The following is a 6,338-nucleotide window of genomic DNA, read 5'->3' as shown; positions in this document are numbered from 1 at the left end:
TCCAGCATGTGTTTCCTCCCACACCAAAATAGCTTATGCTGGCATCTTCCCTTCCCCGGCGGGGCAGGTAAAGGACCAGGAGAGGAATTTAAACTGGAGGCCTCCTGGAAATCACAGCAGCTGCCCTGGGCAACTTCTTTCTCCCAGATTAAAATAGGACGTCTCCATCGCAGTTGTGCTTTATTCGCACTTGCGGCCTGGTTCAGCCCAGAGTTCAGACAGTTCACGTGGTGAAAACAAGCTTTGCAGCCAAAAACCTGCCAAACTACTGAAGCCAGTGGAGTAAGAGGACAAGTAGATACGATTAACGTGGAGTCACGGAGACCCCAAGGGCTCTACGGCTTGGGGAAGATTCCCAGTATATTTTAGTTCCTGCTAAATCCCTAGGGATCAGGGCCTCCCTGGAGAGTTGCGCTCTCTAATGAGGCAATACGCAAACCCCCGTTTCTGGTTAACTGCTACAACCCAGAAAACATGATGTTTCAGCGAGCAGAAACCCCTTTTCTATGCCTCATTTAAGTCTCATTAGGCAAATGGCTTAACCAGGAGATTGTCACGACAGCGACGTACTGCCTTGGGTTTGCAGAGCCCTGATCCCTGCTGGGAAGAGAGGGGAGGGGAGGGGAGAGAGCCCTTTTCCTGGTACAAAAGGGGGAGAAACAAAAACCTCATCCATTCATTCATGCGGCTTCTCAGGAAGGCTCTAGGAGGACCCTGCCTGCTCACAGGGCTTTTCTCTCCTTCCCCTTGGTGCCTGGCATCACCTTCCCTTCATCTCTCTCTCGCCCGTGGATCACTGTCAAGCACAGAGAGTTTGTTCTTGACAACAAGCATCAGACAGGCTGTCCCCAGGAGCAATTCCTGCTCCAGGGCGCCCCGCGTTTCTCTGTAGTAGCAGCAGCACTCTGACGAGCCAGCCAAGACGGGCTGCTGGCGGTCAGGAGCCTGAGCTCTGGGAAGAGTTTGAGTTCTACCTAAACCAGCACATTCCTGAGCTTGCAGTTAAAAACCCACAGCCCCCCCAAAACCACGCCAAGGCTCCCCCACCCAGCTCAGCACCCCTTGCTGGGTTTCTTGCTCATTTGCAGATCCACAGAAGTTCAACCTCAGAGCGTCAAACTCTTCTCCGTTTAACAATCTCCCCGACACCAGGAAAACCCTCTTCCTCCTCTCTCACCCTTTACCAAAGGGACAGGGATGAGCAGCACCCAGGAACAGCTCCGTACTCCCGACTGACTGCTCCAGAGTTACGTGACCCCACGGCACCACTGCCCCTTTCTCCCCCTCCCCTGCAGTCCCACCAACACAGAGGAGTGCTCCTGGGGGCTGGGCCAGGCCTCACCTCTCCTACTAAAGACTTTTGATGACCGGTCCCCCTGCAGGAAGGTGGCCATAGTCAGACTGCGCTGGCTGAGGAAAGGCTGAAGACTCAAGCAGTCAACCCAAGGATCTGCTTCCCTCACTGCTACGGGACTTACAGGCCCCTGAGGGCATTAATATACCTTAACTGCCCTGACCAGCCTCACCTGGGACCTCCTCACACACTTTCTGCCCGTGGCCCAGGAGCTCCATGTGAGCCCAGGCTGGAGCAGCCAGTCCTGGCCTGAGCTATGTTGTGGGTAGACATGCCTTCGGTTCTGCCCCAGCTTTACTTTGTGGACAGACCTCAGACCTAGATTGTAGGTAACCTTCCTCCAACCTGATCTCCTCCATGGACCTCAACTGTGCGGTCAGCCCTGTTTCCACTCCCATCTCCTGCTGCTCCTTACTGAACATCTTGGACGGACCCAGAACCTCATTCACCATGTCCCCTTGCTGTCCATGGACCCTGTCATCACCACCCCTGCTCTGTCTACCTGGCCCAGCTCCCTGGTTGTTGAGGGCACCGCCTGTACCCAAGTGACGCCCAGCTCATCCTTCCTTGGGGAGTAGCCCCACTCCTGCTGCTCCCTGAGAAGTTGAGATGTTTCAGTCAACTTCCATTGAGTTCATCAGCATTTCCTCGTTAAGGAGTGGCTGCAATCATACTTCTCGTCCTTGCCAGTTCCTGTGAACTTGTTCTTCCTCTGCTCCTGGTTGACTGCAGTAAACTTACAGGCTTGGGCTAGAGAAACTGCCACCTAAATGACACCAGTGTCTTTTTGTGAGACCATAACTGAAAACAGGGCTGACTTTCTCACCTGCTTGGTGTGCAAGGTGGCTCTGTAGCGTTAGTCCTGAAATGAGCCCCACACCCTGCTGCAAGGACAGTGCGATGGGTGCGCTCGACCCCTGACCAGACTGGCGGCGGTTTGGTGCAGGCTCCGGAAGGGGTAAAGGCCTGAGCTGTAGCCAGGCGTGAACTCCGCTCGTTTCAATCTGTTCTCTGAAAACCCACAAAGGAGCAGAGTGACATGGTGAGCATCAATGCATATCAGCTTGGAACACCGATCATGCGATGGACACATGAACAGCGGGTGGCTTTCCCAAGACTCATTTATCAAAGAACATTGTGGGTGCAAGGAGTCTCATGCATACCTTTTCCATCGCATGTAATTTGACTACACTTTATCCCATAAATATGACAGCCTAAGTGAGCCTTCTTTGAGGTCTCCCTGCCAGGCAGCGTGGCTGCGTGGCGGTGATCTCCCCTTGAGCTGGGACACCTCTCAAGGTTGCTCCTCGAGGCAGAGGGACCTTTTACCAACGAGAGATCTTTGGTAGGAGACCGATAGCGCACATAACCTTGTGGTACGGTAACTGTTATTTTGCCTTGGTAACTTTGATTGCATGCTGAATTGATGCTAATGAAACATGACGTAAGTTTTGCATTATAATCCCTCAGACATAAAACATTGACCAAGTCTGCAACTAGGTTTGGACCTTGCCACACCTAGACTCCTCTCTGAGGAGGAGTTTAGAAAGCAAGGGGGTCCACTCTAAACCTCATGACCCAACGGGAGGGTCCTCCTTACCCTTTTGCATCCCCGGTCTCTCTGTGAATCACTCTATAACTCGAGTGTAACTCAATTTTCCTTTGTATGTTTCTTCCATGCAGCAATTAATAGCGTGAACCTTCCCATCGAACTTTCTTAAGTCGCACTTTTACATCATATTAAACCCACTTTTGCCAACACCTTTGACGGTGATTCTTTAAGTGATCTAAATTACTCTTCCGCAACAGACAGCAAGGATGGAGGCATCCATCAGCAGCTGAACACCGGAGATGAAGCATGCCAAGGAGTCACAGCCCTCTTGCTAAGACTGACAGGAATGCTAACATAAGACATCTATTAAAAATGGAGAAAAACCTGCTAAAAAGGCAACATGCAGCCACGCAAATTCTTGGTAAATCCTCGTCCTACCACCTGGACAGCTCAGGTTTGTCAGATTGCGTTAAGCTTAAACACCACTTGTCAGGTGTGAGAGGTGGAGTACAAAAATAAGCATGTATTTCCACCCAAAGCCAAATGGGACGCTGCCAGCTTGGGGGGGCAGCTTTGGTGAGAGAGAAGAATGTGCAAGAAAGATGTAAAAATGTAAATTAAAAAACCAACAGAGAACATGGCAAGGACTGAGCGTTATCTTCAGAGAAGCATGAGAAGATGGGGCAGGAGCTAGCGAGGAGCTTGTAGTGCTACGGAAGGAAACTGTTCCAGCTGACTCATCCTTTATGCATTGAAACAAGGTCTTCACGGTTTTATTCTTTATTATTATTATTACTATTATTATATTATTATTATTATTTAAAGAAAATTTTTTAGCAAGTGAGGCCATCAGCCATTAAAAAAAAAAAAGATAATTAAAAGGGTTAGCCCAAAGAGCAAAATCTATGCAAGTCGCTGGAGAGTGTTTAGAGACCAAATGCGTGCCACCTAGCCCAAAAAGACTTGGAGAAGGAGGGGGACAGCCAGCACGGCTGAACTGGGTTAAGGCAGCCATTAGATGTAGGAAAAAAAAGCCTTGGATAAATTGAACTTGCATCCAAATGAGCAGGTGACTTAAGGGACAACAAACGTGTTTTCAAACATCAGGAGGAAGTTGGCCAGAAGGTTTTTAAGATCAAGGTATAAAATGAGTCTTGAAAGAAAAATCTATGAGAAAAAATTAAGATACTGGTATCCATGACCACCACAGAAGAGCCCAGAAAGGTTCCCATCCTTTCATCACAGGGAACTGCCAGTGCTGTCTGAAACCGAGATGTGGGTAAGAAGTTTCGAAACATACTGATGAACAGTAATGAGTTTCTGAATGAAGAGGATTATACTCTCACGTTCAGACAAGAACCTTAAAGGAATAAAAGATGAAACAGCTGAAAAAAGTTCTCACCAAGAACTGCTTCAATACTGGAGGGCAGGAGAGTGGCAAATACAACACCGACTTTTTGAAGCGTTCCCAGGGATGTCTATGGAGCCATAAGAGCAGCATTTTCTTGTCCATACCAATAAAATAGGTAGAAATTATAATAAAAATAGAATAATAGAATAGCAATGCTAGACTGTGTAGGAAAATGTTGTGACATTGCAGAACAATGTAGTAAATTTCAATGGTAGATCTTATTGGAGAAGGTGATTTTATTTTAAATTAAAACCCTCTCTCACGCTCATAACCACAGGCAGGTACCAAGGTAGGTGTCCACGTGGCCTGGCCAGTAGCTCGGTGCCAAGACACCTGTGTCCAGGCGGCTTGTCCAGTGTTGCTTGCTGTGACATGGAGGATGACACCAGCTTCCAATTCCTCTTCGCATCTCCCGGGCGGTTCTGATTTTGGCAACCACCTATCGGCTTTGAAAGTACCTTTTCATACCCTTTAGGAGCTGACAGATTGATCTTTTTGTCTGTTCATCCTTCCTCACTTGTGTGAACCATCTGGATTTACTTACTACCCTCTTCTTTCTTGTCTGGGTGTCTTTTGACTCCTACCCTATCTTCCCACCACCATCTCTTAAAGGCTTCAGTTTTCATTTTAAGCTGTTGCCTTTTTTTTTAGACTGTCATTAGTTTCCTGAGCTGGAAGTCCTCAGCAGCTGCAAATAGACGTTCTGGGATCACGATGACCTGCTAATCTCAGTGCCGTCAACCCCTGCCGTTCTCACAGCCCTCCTGCTGCTTGTTGCTTCTGCTGCTCCCATGGCTGTTCATTCTGTCTCCAGACTGGTCTTCTCTTTTCTATTACAATTCTCTACAACCAAAGAAAAGTCTCTGCAGGTTCAGTCAAGACAAGACCTGCCTCAAATCCAGTATAATTTACCAAAGGAATTGGTATCCCTGTAAACAGGGATCTATGGTCAATCATCTACCTGGACTTCTTTCACCATAGTTTTACAGAAACCAGGCTGCTATGGCAAAAGCGGGACTGTCCTCAGCTGTATAAATAGCTGGTTTAAAGAGAAGAAAGGCTGTTCAACAGTCGGTTTCCCAATGAAAGGAAGAAGTCCCAGGTGCCTCTGTCGGAGCTTGTACTCTTCAATATTCACAAATTATTTAGAAAAGCGGGTGAAGAGCAAGATGTCAAAGTTTGCCAGTGGCATAGCTCTCAAGAAAATTGCAAAATGCTTCAGAAGGTTCTCGTAACACCAAACAACTGAGCAATAAAACAAATTATGAAATTCAGTGTAGATGAATGAAAACCCTTGTGTTTCCATACACAATAACGAGCTCTGAATGAGCTGTTATGTTCAAACAGATCAGCAAATTTAGTAGATCAGTCCACAAAAATATCAGCTCAATAGTAAAGAGCCCTGGAATATAAGGAATTATTAGGGAGATATAGAGAGCAAACCAAAAAACAACAAAATGCCACTGTAACTCCACAATGCAATGACATTTTAATCGGTATAGTGGTTCTGGTCCATCCATCTGAAAAAGATTATGGTGGAACTGGAAAGCTATGGAGAAGGGCAAGAAAAATGGTCAAAAGTTCGGGATAGTTTCTGTTCAGAGGATGCCTACACAGAATTTCCCAGTCTAGGAAAAGAAAGACTGAAGAGTAAGATGAAAAAAAGTCTACAAAATCATTTTTTGCTTGGACATGGTGACTTGAGGACTGGTTACGCTCACCTCAGAAAGTTAATAGAAAAATATGATGGACAACAAAAAAAAAGGGGGGTATTAAACATAAAGATACCATGTCTTTTTCAGAGCTATTGTAGCTGGAAAATGAAAAGTACCAGTGAAGTCTTGCGTATGATCATTGTGTCTCTGTACTCTTTTCTAGGCATCCACTATCGGTCTCCATTCTGATTTCCTTCCCCGTGTTGGTCTCTGCTGGAGACACGACGATGGGCTGGATGGATCTTCAGACTAATCCAGCACTGACTACTTCTGCTTTTCTGTCTTGCTTTTGAAAGCAGTGCCATC

Source organism: Aptenodytes patagonicus, chromosome 22 (genome assembly GCF_965638725.1).
Source record: "Aptenodytes patagonicus chromosome 22, bAptPat1.pri.cur, whole genome shotgun sequence".
Lineage (NCBI taxonomy): Eukaryota > Metazoa > Chordata > Aves > Sphenisciformes > Spheniscidae > Aptenodytes > Aptenodytes patagonicus.
This window is presented reverse-complemented; position numbering follows the sequence as displayed.